At 41.9% G+C, this 14,982-nt stretch overlaps 1 protein-coding gene across 2 annotated transcripts in view; it reads right to left on the bottom strand.

The window, feature by feature from the left end:
• The window catches only part of LHFPL2 (LHFPL tetraspan subfamily member 2), a 243,455-nt gene that overhangs the window by 44,990 nt on the left and 183,483 nt on the right, over window positions 1–14,982 (bottom strand). The window lies entirely within an intron of this gene.

The following is a 14,982-nucleotide window of genomic DNA, read 5'->3' as shown; positions in this document are numbered from 1 at the left end:
TCTCAGCAGGCAGCATGACCTAAGACAGAGGTCAAATTGGGGTGCCTCCCATAAAATCCAAAGGGCATTCTCAATTTAGCTTAGGATGGCTTGGTTGAAACTATTACCCACTGCTGATGATCCACCATCTCATACAACAAAAAACAGAGTAATAAGAGCACCGGAATTTCTATCTGGGCATGGCTTGGAAGGCAAACAATTTCAAAGAACTTGTGCATTTAATGGCCTCCCCAACCCCCCCCCCCCCGCCCCCCGCCCTCCGGCTGCCCAATTAAAGGAAATTTTTCTTTGCATTGGATAGAAGCTGGACATGGAGTCAGGGGAAGATTTGAGTTCAAATATGGTCTCAGATTCTTCCTAGCTGTGTGACACTGGGCAAATTACACAACCTGTTTACTTCAGTTTCCTTATCTGTAAAATGAGGAGATGATATTTGTAGTGCCTTGCAAACTTTAAAACACTCCATAAATGCTAGCTATTATTATTTTTTGAAGGGGGAAGGCAGGGCAATTGGGGTTAAGTGACTTGCCCAAGGTCACACAGCTAGTAAGTGTCAAGTGTCTGAGGCCAGATTTGAACTCAGGTCTTCCTGACTCCAGGGCCAGTGCTCTACTCACTGCACCACCTAGCTGCCCCAATGCTAGCTATTATTATTATTATTATTTTTATTATTTGCAAGCATCTTCATGGGCACATGTGGCTCCAAAGAAAGAGGGCAGCTTGGCAAAGCTTTGGTATTCGCTCAGCTGAACACAAGCAGCAATCTCCAGCACCTGTTGCTAAGGTCAACCATAAGAAGCAGCATCTAATTAGCCAACTTTTAATTCTTTTTTTCATATTTAGTATTTTATTTTCCCCCAGTTATGTGTAAAAACAATGTTTAACATTCGCTTTTTGAAATTCTCTCCCTTCCTCCCTACACCTCCCCACCCCCCCGCCATGGAGAAGGCAAGCAATTCGATACAAGTTATACATGTGTAGTCATGCAAGACACTTCCATAATAGTCATGTTGTGAAAGAAAATATAGACCAAAAAAAAATAAAACCACCTCAAGAAAAATAAAGTAAAAAAGGTATGCTTCAGTCTGTATTCAGACACCATCCATGCTTTCTCTGGGGAAGGATAGCATTTTTCATCATAAGTCCTTCAGAGTTTCCTTGGATTGTTGTATTGCCCAGAATAGCTACAACTTTGAATTCTTTGGAAATAGAATCACTAGGAATAAGCAGGATACTCAGGTACCGACATGGGAAAGGGAAAGTCAGAAAGTCTAATTTGCTGTGTTTGAGAAGATGGACCACACAATCACAATAGGCTCACTGCTGATTATTTAGTATTTACCATAGCACGCCCACAGCACGTTTTAGCCAAAAAATTAAGTCACACTGACTCACAGGTCTTCTAAGAGCTAATGACTCATCCAGTTTTAGGAAACAATTTGAAATAGAGGCATCCCTTTCTAAGGACCATTAATTAAGGATTGCTATCATGGAATCGACTTGTTGACAACAGAAGCTTGTCTAAGGACTGCAGCAGAATGAAAGTCTTGAATTGTTCCAATTCATTGCCATGTACAAATGGCCATTCCTCTGCTCAGAGGGCTTGGTTCACCACAGGTCGAGGACTAAAAACTCCCATTGTTTCCTATTTCACAGAGAACTTATTCTCTGACCCCCCCTCCCCTGAAATGGCTTCATTACAAGAGGACTCTACTCTAACAACCAAAGCCTCTAGTAGAGGTGACCTAGCTCTGAATAAATACGAGGAACTCAGATTTGCATGCCCATTCTTTTCCTAGTTGGGTCAGCTGCCCTTCTGCCTTCTAGGGTCAAGAAAAATTGAGTATCTTGCATCTGACCTATGAACACAAGAACCTATTCTGAATGATTAGAGCTTATCAACTGAGGTCATGTCAGCTCCATGGGAACCACAGAGAAACCCTGAGCATGTGCAGGGTTCTTGCTGTGGGGGAGGCAAACAGGGAAGAATAAATGAATCAGAATGCAAGTGTAAGCAACCCAACAAACACTCTAATAAGGATCAATTAAACATATGCACAAGGTACCTTGCTTGTCACTGGAGTTTCAAAGAGGAGTCTTAGAATATTAGACCTGGAAATGACCTCAAAGATCATCTAGTTCATTCTGTTTGTTTTTTTAAATCTAGTTCCAGCCCCTCATTTTATAGAGCAGCTTGGTATAGTGAGTAGTGTGGGTGATCGAGACTTGGGAAGACCTGGGTTTGAATCCTGCTTCACACTTGATAGCTCTGGGCCCCCATGCAAGTCATTCAGTGTCCCTGAGTATCATTTTGCTCGTCTACAAAATTTATAAAATTTGCTCATTTAGAAAATTGGGTTAATTATAATATCACAATCATAATACCTACCTAACAAAGTTATTGTGGGGATATTGTGAATATCATCAAACCTATGTATGTAAAGCACTTTGCAAACTTTAAAACATTTTGTGTGCATCAGTTATTAGCATTATGCTTTCCCTCTGTTAATTATTTCCTATTTATCCTGCATATAGCTTGCTTTGTACATATTTGTTGTCTCTCCCATTAGACTGTAAGCTCCTTGAGGGCAGGGACTGTCTTCTTTTGCCTCTTTTTGCATCCCCAGCACTTAGTACTAAGTGGCACATAGTAGCTGTTTAATAAATGTTTGCTGAATTGAACTGAATTATTATTATTGTTAATATTATTATAGAATAACAAAGAGAGGCTCAGAGAAATAACTGATGCCAAAAGCACATAGGATCTTATCCTTTAAGATTTAGATCTGGTAGAGACATTAGAGACCATTTTGTTCAACCCCTTTATTTTACAGATGGGTAAACTGAAGCCCAGAGAGACTAAGTGACTTGCCAAAGGTTACACAGGTAATAAATGACAGTATGGAAGACCTAAGACTCAAAGCCAGGTCTCCTTGCTGCTAGTCCAGGGCCTTAAAAAATACTCTATGCAATTAGGAAGCATTTATTTTCTTTCCCTTTCAATTTCCCCCACCCTAGTGGGATGGATGGGTAAGATCCTTACAACAAATATGTATTGTCAAGGGAAACAAATTCTCATACTTTCCACATCCCAAAAGGTATGTGTCCTTCTAGGACCTTTTCTTCTATGACACAAGTCATCAGTTTAATATCCCCTTTTCCACACTGGATACCACTTTCGGGTCTGCGTAATGTCATTCATGGTGTATGTAGACTCTTCTCTAAACACCATCTAAGAAATGGGAGTACCTCACAAATTATATCACGTTTGTAGCTGCCTGGGGCTGTGTTGGGCATTATGCAAAGAAGGTCAAACATTTCATGGGCTCTTAACCTGGAAGACACAGACACAGGTCTTCAGTTTAACTAACCTCTAAACTGAAATTTAGGATTTCCTTCAATTATTTAAAAACATTACTGTGAGAAGGGGTCTATCAAACTGCCAAAGGGAGGGGAAGAAGGAGGGAATAAACATTTATATAATGCTTACTATGTGCCAGGCACTGTATTAAGCACGTTTTACAAACGTTATCTCGTCTGATCCTTAGAACAGCCCTGGGAGTTAGGTATGATTGTTATCCCCATTTATAGTTAAGGAAACTGAAGCATACAGAGGTTAAGTGATTTACCCAGGGTCACACAGCTACTAAGCATCAGAGGATGGTTATGAACTCAGATCTCCCTGACTCCAGGTCTGCCACTCTTATTTGCTGTGCCACGGGCTGCCTCTGGTGCCCCCGCAAGTCTATGACACACAGAAAAAAGCTAAGAACCCCTGCCTACGGACTTCTGAGCTCAAATGGATGACCTTGGCACAAAGAACAGATAAGCAACAGAGACCTAGGGACAACAAAGGGATGGAAATACTTGAGAAGCAAAAGCTATTTGAGGACAGAGTAAGATAGTTCATGATGTAGTGTAAAAGATAGTATCGGGGTGATGAGGCCATGCCTGCTTGGCCTTCCTCCTGAAACTGAATGCAAGGGGTGATGGTGCTGGAGGAATTCATTACATTTTAAATCACTACTACAGTGTATGGAGCATTCTTGGTCTCTGTAATTTCCCATCCCCTTGAGTAAAGGCACATAAAAAAGCTACCCCTGGAAGAGCCGCCAGTTGGTGGGGTGGGGTGGGTTGGGGTGCTAAATGGATAATGAAATCTCTTTGGTTGGAATGGTGACTTGAGAAAACATAGGAAGGCTATGAAGATAGTAGTATAGTTGATGGACCTTCTGATTTTACCTGCGTGCTATCATTTCCAAATGGTCCTGCTAAGGGAGCTTGGTGGGCCTGGAGGAATTACATATTCACCAATCAGATGTTCAAAATCATGAAGGTGAAATGGAGATAGAGATGGGGAGGGCATTGATGGGCCAGAAAAATGCAAGGCACTTAAACAGTTTTCCAAAGAAGATTCAATCAACTTAGTCTTCTATTCAGCCGATCTCTAGGCTGCCTCCTGGGATCTGCTTCCTGGCAGCTCTTTTCTTTAGATCTGAAAAGGGCTCCCTCCAAGCAAATCCCTTAATTTCCTACTGCTTTAGTTTCTTCATCTGTAAAAAGGGAATAAGAATGATGGCACCCACCTCCCAGGGTTGTTGTAAGGCTGAAATGAGATATTCGTAAAGTGTTCTGCAAGCCTTAAGATTCTATATAAATGTGGCCACGAGGATGATGGCAGTGATTCTGATGATTCCCTCTTCTAGACTTGTGACCTGCCTCCACTGATTAAGCTGGGGCTTGTATTCTTGATATCAGGCAAAAGTTGACCTCCATGGGTATACTTCCTTTCAAAAGGCTGGGATGTGATGAAGTTGCAACATCTGAACAGAAAGTGTGAGGGAGTGTCATTGGTGGGGCGGTGTTGAGGAAAAGAGATTACGCTCATGCTTAGTGATGCTGGCCATCATGATTAGTCTCCAAGGGGGCGACCGGATGTGCAATAAATACCCCCTTCTCTCAGAGCTGTGGCAACCTTAAAGCATTACAGACATGTAAATGATTATTACTAATATTTATTGCCAAAGGATCGGCTCCAGAATCCAACATAGGATAGAAAATACAACACCCAAAGTTTCTAAAGTTTGGTGGAAAATGATTGCTTGCTTTCTTTTTTTGGCCAAATAACTCATGTATACCTGGTGCTAGATGTCCAGTCATTTTTACACCAGCTGGGCCTGAGTGAGGATGAGGTGGCTTTTCTTCTTTCCTCCTTCGGAAAGAGGAGACCTGGCAATTCTGCATGCTAATGGCCACAGCAGCAGCCACTAGCTCCTACAACCCTGGATACAAGGAAATCCAACCAGACCTAAGTGAAGCTGGACTCCAAGAAACAGCCGAATGTGGGCAGGGGAGAGAAATCTGAAAACCTGCTGACAGTTTTCTAGAGCAGTTTGTGTTCCATAAAATGAGGTGTATTGAGCCTGTGAACATATGAGGGGAAGAGGGTACTTGCTGAGACAACATATGCATCAAAGGGGAAATAAATACTCCCTCATTAACCACAATGAGTGAAAACTGGTAGAGGAGGAACCTCTTAACACAGATACCTTTGGCTATTAACTATAATTCCTGGTTACCAAAGTGGTTAATTTAATAGAGCTAAGTATGCATTCCTGGTTCACTTAAAAGCTTCTTTGCATTCTTCATGGGCAACTAAATAAATATTTTTCCCCCAGAACACCTGATAGTACTTTTGACACTGTTTGGAGGAAAATGACTAATTGAAAATATAGCGCTTCCCCTCCCTTTGCCCCGCTCTATAGATATCACTGCCATCTCTTCCATGAGGCTCTCCTGGGTCCCACTGCTGTAGGCCTCTATCCTTCCCCAGTTTTCTTGGTACTGAAGCATTCATATTCTGTCTTCCTGCCTTTTCCTCCTTGCCCAGCCTCCACCAATAAAGCGCAGGTTCCTCAAGAGCAAAGATGATTTTTGACTTTTATCACTAGCATCTGCTTTGAACATGCTTTCTTGTTGTACAGTCATTTCAGTCATATCCAACTCTCTCTGACCCCATTTAGGGTCTTCTTGCCAGAGATCCTGGAGCGGTTTGCCATTTCCTTCTGCAGCTCATTTTCCAAATGAGGAAACAGGCAAACAGGGTGAAGTGACTTGCCCAGGGTCACATAGCTAGTAAGTGGCTGAGGCTGGATTTAAACTCAGGAAGATGAGTCTTCCTGATTTCAAACCCAGTGTTCTATCTACTGTGCCACCCAGTTGCCCTAAAATATCATAGAGAAAGAATTCCAAAAAGGGCAATTTGGCTGAAACATAGAGTGTATAAGGAGGAGAAATGTGAAAGAAGTCTGGGAAGGTAGACTGAAGGGCTTTAAAAGGCAAATTGAGGTCTCAGGCTATATTTTATTCAGGAGGCATTTGGGAGCCACTGCAGCCTCTTGAGCAAGGGAGTATACTTTAGGAACATCCATTGGCTGTTACACGGAGGACAGATTGGAAAGGGGTGACCAATCGCAATAGTCTGAGGTGGAAGTAATGAAAGCGTGAACTAGAGTTATCGTCATGTGGATGGAGAGAATAGGATGGATATGAGACTAACTAATTGGGAGAGTGAAGAGTTGAGAAGATGATAAGTTTGTGAACTTGGGTATCTGGAAGGCTTCAACAGAAATAGGTAAGTTAGAAGGAAGGGGGCAACTATGTGGCACAGTGGATAGAGCACCAGCCCTGGAGTCAGGAGGACCTGAGTTCAAATCCAGCCTCAGACACGTACTAGCTGTGTGACCCTGGGTAAGTCACTTGTTTCCTCAGTTCCTTATCTGTAAAATGAGCTAGGAAAAGAAATGGCAAACCATTCCAGCATCTTTGCCAAGAAAACCCCAAAATGGGGTCAACAGAGAGTCGGACATGAGTGAGATAATGCAACAACAAAAAGTTAGAAAGCTGGGTGGAGGGAACATAATAAGTCCCATTTTAGGCATGTGGAATTTGAGATGTCTATATCTGATTGTAAATGTTCACTAGTCAGTTGGTGATGTGGGAAAAACTTAGGATAAAGCTTAGAGTTGGATGTATAGATCTGGGAGTCATCCTGATAAGAATGAGAATTGATCAAAGGAACTGATGAAATCCACCTGGAGGACACAGAGCAAGAGAGGAGAGGGCCTGAGGAGATGCCTTGGGTACTCCCCCATACAGGAGACAGGTCAAGGATGATAATCCACAAAAATAATGGAGAAGTGACTAGGAAGGTAAGAAGAGAAACAAGGGAGAAGAGCGTAACAAAAACCCAGGAAGAAAGAAGGGAAGAAGAATGATCAACAGTGACGAATGCTACAGAGAGGACGAAGAAGATGAAGACTGAGTAAAAGTCACAGGATTTGGCAATTAACTGATCACGGGTCACCCTGATAAGAGCAGTGTCAGCAGCGAGATAAAATCAGACTGCACAGGGTAGATTAGTGAGTGGAAGGACAGGAAGCAGAGGAAACTAGTGCAGACAGCTTTTCTATGAATTTGCCTTTGATGGATGGTAGGGAAAAGTAAAAGTTAAGGAGCGAAGAGACCCGAACTCGTTTGCTTTGTTATTGTGGCTGTTGTTGTTCAGTTGTGTCTGATTCTTTGTGACCCCATTTGGGGTTTTCCTGGCCAAGATACTGCAGTGGTCCGCCATTTCCTTCTCCAGCTCATTTCACAGATGAGGAAACCGAGGCAAAGAGTGGTTAAGTGACTTGCCCAGGGTCAAACAGCCAGGATGGTGAGTCTTCCTGACTCTAGGCCTGGCACTCTATCCACTGTGTCACCCAGCCCCACTCAAGGCATCAAAAAAGTAGATGATAAGGAAAGAATGATTCTTTAAGGAAATAGCTGAGAAGAAAGAATGAGGAAGCAATTTCCTGGAGGAGATGGGCAAATATGGGATTAAGGGCCCAAGTAAAGGAGCTGAAGGGCACAGTGATTAGAGCAGAGGATTTGGAATCAGAAAGACACATCCAGCCTCATGTACTTACTAGCCGTGTGACTCTGGGCAAGTCACTTAACCCTGTTTACCTCAGTTTCCTTATCTGTCAAGTGAGCTGGAGAGGGAAGGAAATGGCAAAACACTCCAGTATCCTGACCAAGAAAACTGCAAATGGGTTCGTGAAGAGTTGGACATGAACGAAAAACAACTGAATAACTAGAACAAAGGGACTGAAGGAGGCATCTCTTCGTCAGATACACAGGAGCATTTCATTTGGAGTCAGAGCATCTGAGTTCACATGCCTGCTCTGCTACTTACTGCCTGTGTGATCTTGGACAGCTCTTTGGGCTTCAGTTTCCTCATTAGTAAAAATAAGGGGAGGTTGAACTTTCATTATCTGATAACCTTTCCATTTCATAATCCCATGATCTTATGAATGTTCTGGATGGAGACTGATGCTGAAAAGGAGACATGGAAGCTCCTAGCAGGAGTGAATCAACCACTTGTATCACAGCTCCATAGGACCACAGGTTAAAATGGTTGCTTAGCTTTCATTTTGATGATATCACTAAGAGAACTGCACTTTCATAAACACAGGAGCAAAGTTCATATTTACTCCAAAGGGTGGTGTTTTGATGATGAGCAATAATACCTTACATTTGTCTTTCTTATAGATTATGAAATGATCTCCGAGGCATTACTCATTTCATTTGGTTCTCACAACAACTCCATGAAATGAGCAGGACAAGTATCATCGTTCTCACTTTGTGGGTGATGAAAATGAAACCCACAGAGGTTAAATGACTGGTCAAACTGTGGAGAACCTTAAATATTAGGATAAAGTGCTTGTCTTTTATGCTACAGGCAATTGTGAGGCCCTGAAGGGAAGCCTGAGAATTACGAAGATTATTTTGGAAACTCTGTGAAGGATGGATCAGAGAAAGTGCAGAATAGATGTAGAGAGACCAGTTAGGATGTACAATAATCTAGGCCAGAAGTAACGATGGCCTGGAAGAGGGTGGTGATGACCTGGGTGTAGAGGAGGGGACAGATGCGAGAGGTCTAATCAACAGTGCTTGACACCTGATCAGATGTAGAGGAAAGAACTAGAAAAAATGACTTTCTGGTTCAAACCGGTGGTATTAGCAACAGAAGGAGGAAAGTTGGGAAGAGGATTGAATTTGGGGGGAAGATAAAAAGATTCAGTTTTGGAGATGCTGATTTTGATACGCAGGTGGGACATTCAGGCAGAGACATCAGGACTGAAGCTGACAGAGTGCTTAACTTGGAGTCAGAAAGACCTGCTTTCAAATCCTGCCTCAGATCCTTACTAAGATTTGTGACCCTGGGCAAGTCACTTAGCCATTCTGTACCTCAGTAGCATCATCTACAAAATGGGAACATTGGACTCAATTGTCCCTAAACTTTAAATCTATGAACACATACCCTATACGCTGAAGAGTAATCTATATAGAAGTGATGACTGAAGCCACAAAGTGGATGAGATCACCATGTTGTTGCTATTCACTCGTGTCTGACTTTTCATGACCCCATTTGGGGTTTTCTTGGAAGGGAAACTGGAGTATTTTGCCATTTCCTTCTCCAGCTCATTTTACAGATGAGGAAACTGAGGCACACAGGGTTGCCCAGGGTCACACAGCTAGTAAGTGGCTAAGGAACTTATGAAGACGAGTTCTTGATTCCAAGCCCAGCACTCTGTCCACTGTACCACCTAGCTGCCCCTAAGATGACCAGAGGAAGAACCAAGTCCCCCACACTGGGCCTTGAGGGACATTTATGTTTATGAGAAAGGGGGAGGGAGGTGAGCTTGTGAAGAATACTGAGAAGAAACAGCAAGACCCTGAAGAGGAGAACCAGGAAAGAGCAAAGCCACAAAAGCCAAAAGAGGAGAGTATCCAAGAAGGAGAGCAGCTGAGTGTCCAACGCTGCAGAAAGGCTGAGGAGTGAGGAAAGACCATTGGATTTGGTAATTAAGGTCACGATAGACCTTTGAGAGAGTGAGGAAGTAGAGACACAGAGAAAGACCTACTGGATAGCATTTTGAGGGGGTTGCAAAATCAATGGAAGATTTTACAACAACAAACTGTTACTGGATATGGGAAATCTGATCATGTTCAGAGGCAAAGGGGCCAAGAGAGAAAGAGTGTTTTCTTTCATTAATTACTGTAATTCAGCGACTGGCCAATGAGAGCACAGTCCGTAAAGAATATATGGATTTGCTTTGGGAAGAATATGGACTACCCTCTCAGTTTACAGACAAAAAAAGGGGATGCCACATTCCCATTTACTTTAAAAGTCTTGAGTTGCCCAAGTGATGAGAGGTGAGAGAATATAGCCAACGAGTGGCTTTGAGGAGGGGTACTCCTCCACAGAAGTCTCTGGAAGAATCTTCATTACCTTGGTAAGGCCCCCTCCCTTTTTTTTTTTTTTGCAACAGTACTCGTTTATTGGATCGCAAGTTCTCACTGATGAATAATAAACATAACACTTTTCTGGTTCTTGTTTGGGCGGTAGCCTCTCTCCTACATGACATCATCCGTCATCCTATATGTTCTGAAAGGAACATAGGATATATTTCCAACCAACAGTGTCCTGGATATTTCTCCGAATATATCATTATTAGATAACACCCCATGAGGAAGACTGCATTTGCTTGTTTTCTCTGATCAGGGCCCGTAAAATGAATTATTTTCTTCCTTATCATTGTAAGGGACTTCATTGCCAGATTGAGTTGCCGAGATCTGTAAAGAAGTTCTCATATCCAAATTTGTCATCTATGGAGAAATAGTGTATGTTTACAGCACTCTTTGGTTTCTGGTGAAGAGTGGCAAAGCAAAATCGATCTTTTATCACCTCCACCACAAACTCCTCCTTGCTGGTCATGATTTTAAAAGCATCTAAGAAAATGAGGGGAGAGGAGAGAGGAGGCAGTAAGGCCCCTCTAAGGCAAAGCTAGTTTTACCCTGCTCAAGGTCATTTATTTATTCCAGAAAGTGCAACACCAGCTAAAACAACCTTTCAGGAGGCAGTTACTTCTTCATTAACATGAAGTCTGCACATTTTGATTAGCTGACCTAACACACATTTATTAGGCACCTATTTTGCGCAGAGTGCTATGCTGAGGAACCAAAGAGATGGCTCCCTGTGATCGAGGAGTTTACAGTCTAGTATTATTGTTTTTTTGTTTTTTTTTTTTATAAATTTCTTTATTTATTTTTAGTTTACCACGCACGGTTCTACATAGTTTTGAGTTCCAGTTTTTCTCCCCTCCCTCTCCCCTCCCTCCCCAAGACGGCATGAAGTCTCATATAACTGTCATGTATAACTTCGCATTGAATTAATTTATGCACTAGTCAAGTCGTGGAGAAGAATTTTGACCAATGGAATGAATCATGAGAAAGAAGAAACAGAACAAAAAAAAAAAACCCCAAAAACAAAAACAAAAGAGAAGCAGAAAAGGCGAGCATGTAGTGTGCCTCAGTCTGTATTCAAACTTCGCAGTTCTTTGTCTCGATGAAGATAGCATTCTCCATCGTGAGTCCCCTGGAGTTGTCCTTGCCCCTTAGGTTGCTGAGAAAAGTGCAGTTTGTCAGGGTTGGTCCTCACGGAATCCATATATCTGTGGCTGTGCACAACGTTCTCCTGGCTCTGCTCCGCTCACTCAGCATTATGTCGTGTAGATTTTTCCAGGTTGTTATGAAGTCTGCATCATCCCCATTTCTTATGGCACAATAGCATTCCATTACCTTCATGTACCACAGTTTGTTCAGTCATTCCCCAATTGATGGGCATCCCTTTGATTTCCAATTCTTGGCTACCACAAAGAGAGCCGCTATAAATATTCTTGTACATATGGGTCCTTTTCCCGCTTGCGTGATTTCTTTGGGATACAACCCTAGAAGTGGTATTGCTGGGTCAAAGGGTATGAACATTTCTATAGCCCTTTGGGCACAGTTCCAAACCGCCCTCCAAAATGGCTGGATCAGCTCACAACTCCACCAACAATGTAACAATGTTCCAATTTCCCCACATCCTTTCCAGCATTTATCATTTTCCTGTTTTGTTATTTTAGCCAATCTGACAGGAGAGATGGGGTATCTAAGAGTTGTTTTGATTTGCATTTCTCTAATCAGCAGCGATCCAGAGCATTTTTCCATATGCCTGTAGATAGCTTTAATTTCTTCCTCTGAAAACTGCCTGTTCATATCCTTTGACCATTTCTCAATTGGGGAATGGCTTGTATTCCTATATATTTGGCTCAGCTCCCTGTATATTTTAGAGATGAGGCCTTTATCAGAGATACTAGTTGCAAAGATTTTCTCCCAATTTTCTGCTTCCCTCCTAATTCTTGTTGCATTGGCTTTTTTTGTACAAAAACATTTCAATTTGACATAATCAAAATTATCCATTTTGCATTTTGTAATGCTCTCTATCTCTTGTTGGGTCATGAATTCTTTACTTTTCCACAAATCTGATAAGTAAACTATTCCTTGCTTTCCCAAATTACTTAGAGTATCAACTTTTACTCCTAAATCATGAACCCATTTTGACTTTATTTTGGTATATGGTGTAAGATATTGGTCTATGCCCAGTTTTTGCCCTACCATTTTCCAGTTTTCCCAACAGTTTTTGTGAAATAGTGAATTATTAGCCCAGAAACTGGCCTCTTTGGGTTTATCAAAGAGTAGATTGTTAAACTTGTTGATTTCACCTATTTGTGTACCTATCCTATTCCACTGATCCACACCCCTGTTTCTTAACCAGTACCAGGCAGTTTTGATGACTGCTGCTGTGTAGTACAGTTTAATATCTGGTGTGGCTAAGCCACCATCTCTAGCATGTCTTTTCATTGATATCCTAGATACTCTAGACCTCTTGTTTTTCCAAATGAATTTTGTTATTATTTTGTCCAGCTCAGTAAAAAAATTTTTTGGTAGTTCGATTGGTATGGCACTGAATAGATAGATTAATTTAGGTAGAATTGTCATTTTTATTATATTAGCTCGGCCTAATCATGAGCAACTGATATTTCTCCATTTATTTAGATCTGATCTTATTCGTGTGAAAAGTGTTTCATAGTTATGTTCATATAGGCCCTGGGTTTGTCTTGGCAAATAGACTCCCAGATATTTTATGGTGCCTTCAGTAACTTTGAATGGAATTTCTCTTTCTATCTCTTGCTGTTGGGCTTTGTCAGTAATGTATAGGAATGCTGAGGATTTATGTGGGTTTATTTTATATCCTGCAACTTTGCTAAAGTTGTTTATTATTTCAAGTAGTTTTTTACTTGATTCTCTAGGAGTCTAGTATTATTGTTGATGAGCCACCTCATGTATCCAACTTTCTGTAACCCTGTTTGGGGTTTTCTTGGCAAAGATCCTGGAGCGGTTTGCCATTTCCTTCTCCAGCTCATTTTACAGATGAGGAAACTGAGGCCAACAGGGTAAAGTAACTTGCCCAGGGTCACACAGCTAGTAAGTGTCTGAGGCTGGATTTGGACTCAGGTTTGACATTCTATCCACTGCGATACCTGGATTCCTTATAGGATAGTAGGAAGACCAAATTCATATATGCTGATAATAAAATATTTGGATATCGTAATTGCATAAGATGAGTGCAGAGCCCTGCCTGTGTGTAGATAAACAGATAAACAGATAGGTTTTTGCATTCTGTTTGCTCCATTAGAAGGTGAGCTCCTGGGAGGCAGGGACTTTCTTGGCCTTTCTGTGTAGAGACTTAGTAGATGCTTGTTTACTTGAGTAGTTGATCATGTGATAAGATGAGGGAGAGATAGCTTTAACCTGGAAGAGTCAGGCTTCCCTGGAGATGGTTGCATTTGAACAGGGCTTTGAAGGTTACATGCATATATCAGTGGAGATGGAAAAGAGGAGGGCATTCTAGGCAAAGGGAATAAAGTGAGCAAAGGCGTGAAGAAGGCTAAGAAACGAGTTTGTGAGATAAGGCTGGAAAAAATTGCAGGTAACCTTTAATACCAAGTCCAGAATTGCCTTCCTAGGCAATCACAGACCTTGGCAGATCCTTATGGGTAGAGGAATGGAGCAGGCATAGGCCCCTCCAGGCAGGGAGGGCCAATACTCTTTCCTCTCTCCTGGTCAACAGGATAGATTGATGCTATGTGTTGAATGGCAAACGTTTTACATGGTCTAAATAAAATTATGCTTCGGGTCTTTAGTTAATCCAAAGCTACAAATCTGTCACAGTTGGGTTTGCATCAATTCCTAATCCTGTTTTGCATGACATCATCATAAACAAACAGCAGGCTTTAAACATACAAGGTGGGCAGAGTGAGCAAAGGTTTCAGATTTGGACAATCTGGGCCCTAACATCACCTCTGGCACTAATCAGCAAGGTGACCTTGGGCCTCTCTGGGCTCAGCTCTCTCTTCTGCAAAATGAAAGGCTGGATTCTCTCTAAGGTCTGTCCTTTCCAGCTCTCAAATTCAATGATGCCAAGTCCGTCACTGTAAAAACCAATAAAGAAGGTCTAAAATGGATCTTGTTTACTTTTATGGAAGCTAATAAAAGCTCTGTTCCTGTATCGGGGCGGGGGGGGGGGAGTTAAAAAAAATGAAAGCAGCCAGGAGGAAAAGGCTGAAAACAAAAACCCTATAAAGCATCCTCTTCTACCAGCACATCCAGGTCTCTACAGATTCCTTTCTTATGAGTTCACAGATCTGAGATGTCAGGGGCTTTGACCAAACTGCCTCCTGTTCTGTTAACTCAACCCTGGGAATAAATAACCTTTAGAGAAGAGGCTTCTGGCTTAGTTAAGTGAACAGCTGAACAGCTCTCAGACACTGATGAAATACCCAATTTTCACAAAGAAAGCGACTGCAGGCATAAGAAAGCCCCTATTTGATCTCAGTTCTTGCCTTACCCCTTCTTTTTCTGTACTTGGCAGAAAGAGAACCAACTCTTAGTCACAAGACATTTGTTTTAAAGGGACACATTCTTTTCACCATAGTTTGAGAATCCCTTGAGGAAGGAAAATGGAGACGGCTGTTTATGTTGATCGTGAAC

Source organism: Trichosurus vulpecula, chromosome 1 (genome assembly GCF_011100635.1).
Source record: "Trichosurus vulpecula isolate mTriVul1 chromosome 1, mTriVul1.pri, whole genome shotgun sequence".
In the NCBI taxonomy this organism is placed as follows: Eukaryota; Metazoa; Chordata; class Mammalia; order Diprotodontia; family Phalangeridae; genus Trichosurus; species Trichosurus vulpecula.
Note: the sequence above shows the minus strand (reverse complement) of the source record. Positions and strands in the feature narration are given on the sequence as shown.